General features: G+C 35.0%; 1 pseudogene; it reads right to left on the reverse strand.

Annotated features, from left to right (window-relative positions):
* Positions 1-446: 446 nt before the first annotated feature.
* On the reverse strand, positions 447-1,545 carry LOC140856168 (probable polygalacturonase; annotated as a pseudogene).
* Between the last annotated feature and the right edge of the window lie 596 nt (positions 1,546-2,141).

Consider the following 2,141-nt stretch of genomic DNA (forward strand, 5'->3'; position numbering starts at 1 on the left):
ATCTTCTAGCACATTATAGTTGTGCTACAGATAGATACAGCCATACTCCATGTGGGAGAATGACAACCCATGATCTTCTTACAGCTAGTCATTCTATTATAACAAACTAATGACCTAACAAACAGATCCTCTAACTCAAACGGTTACTAACTATCTAACAAATTCTCTTTATGACTTAACAGCTAAGTAACCTCCTCTATATAAATAGGATAGGGTACTTTCTGGGAGTTAAGTCTAAGTCATAACTCATAGAGCCTAGATTTTGCTAAACTCTTTTTAATTCCTCTATTGAAGGAAATCTGAGTTCTCTCCATTTCAATTTTCATTCTTTGCTCTCTATTTTTCTATTTTTCCCTCTCTGTTCTCAAAGTCCTGACTTACTTAAGTATCGGAGGGTCCTAAATCAGAAGATACCCTACCGATCTTAGGACTTTCTTTTTGTAGGTTTACTCGTGGCCTACGATGATCTGATCTTTAGCAACACTCCAGCTTGGTCCAGCATCGATCATGCCTTCCTCCCAGAGCCTTGCAGCAACACTATCCATAGGGAATGGACATGCGTTGCACTAGTTATTTGATCTTTGAACAAAACACATGGGGTAGGGGTCACAATACTTGACACCCCATCAATATCAATATAGTTCCACTTCAGCTTCTTCTATGACTATGCAACGTCCATAATAACATTAGAGAAGCATATCCTAGTGAAGGGTGCCTTCTGAATTCCCTCCAAGTGTCTAGCTAAGGTGACATTCTTGGTGATCACATTGTTGTAACTGATATTTTGGACATCTGGGATAGCATTGTGGTCATACTTCATGGTGTGCAAGGTCATCCCTCTCACAAAAATGTCCTTCACAAATCATCCCCTTCGGATGCCTGTCATGATTCTGACCCTAGATTCTATGTTAATGGCTGTAATGTTTGCAGCCCTGACCTCTTGGATTCCATCGAACATTTCACTTTCGAGGGCGATGGTGGCATTGAAGGGGCCAGATGCAAGTGAGCCCTTCGATGCTTACATATTGGGTTGGCATGCAGAAAACAATTCCATACTCATCCCAACTATTTTTAATAGCAATACAATCATCGCTGGAGACTGCAAAGCAGGTCGGGGTCACTTGTGACCCAATCTAATCTGATCCGTTTGCACCCCTAATCTCATCTCCTTTAATCTTTATATTTAAATATTTTTCTTTATTTTGATAAATTCTCATTTATAACATTCTCAAATATATTATATTTATTTAAAAATTATAGTTGGTAAACTTGCATCATGCACTTTGTTGGGTTAAATTATAGTTTATAGACTTGTTTCTTTTTCACCACCTCTATCATTGCCATCGTTGCCGTTCTCATCATTACCATCTCTGCCACATCACTAATGCCTCCACTATCACTATTATCATTGTCACTATTACTATCATCTTCATTACACTATTGCTATCATCACCATCATTTTAGCAACACCAGCATAATACTTACTACCAACATCATCACCATCTCCACCACCTCTTCTCCAACTACTACTATACCTATTACCATCGATAAATTAATTATTAAATAATATTTGATTATACCAAATATGTTTATATTTTACAAATTAGAAAAAAAATTCTATATTTCTATTTATATAATAGAAAAAAATAAAAGCGATACCAAACAACTCCTTTGATATCTATTATTACTTTTTTATCCATAATATAATAGCTAAATATTTGACAATAATCACAAACTAACACAATTCGGTCCTAACTTGAACTTGAACATTTTAATCATTAATCAACCCATTTCTAAAAGTAGAATGGCTCTGCAAATGATCAAGTAGACCCTTGACCTAACCCGATCCTAAGTGCATACCTTTTTGATGATTGATGGATTGGGTCATGGTCAAAAATTGAACTTAATTTTAATAATACTTCAGTTTTGGATTATGTATTTGCTAACATAATTTGATCTGACCTATATAATATTAGGATCTAATTTAGATCAACAAAAATTAAACTAAAAATGATCTAGACCTGATCTAGCTCAACTCAAAACTTAAATTACACAAAACCCCTTCTCTTTTACGATGATGCATGTTTTAATTCATTGAATAAATCTTATTTAAATTAATTCCTCTTCATTCATCCAGCAAT

This window comes from Elaeis guineensis, chromosome 3 (genome assembly GCF_000442705.2).
Source record: "Elaeis guineensis isolate ETL-2024a chromosome 3, EG11, whole genome shotgun sequence".
NCBI classification, from domain to species: domain Eukaryota; kingdom Viridiplantae; phylum Streptophyta; class Magnoliopsida; order Arecales; family Arecaceae; genus Elaeis; species Elaeis guineensis.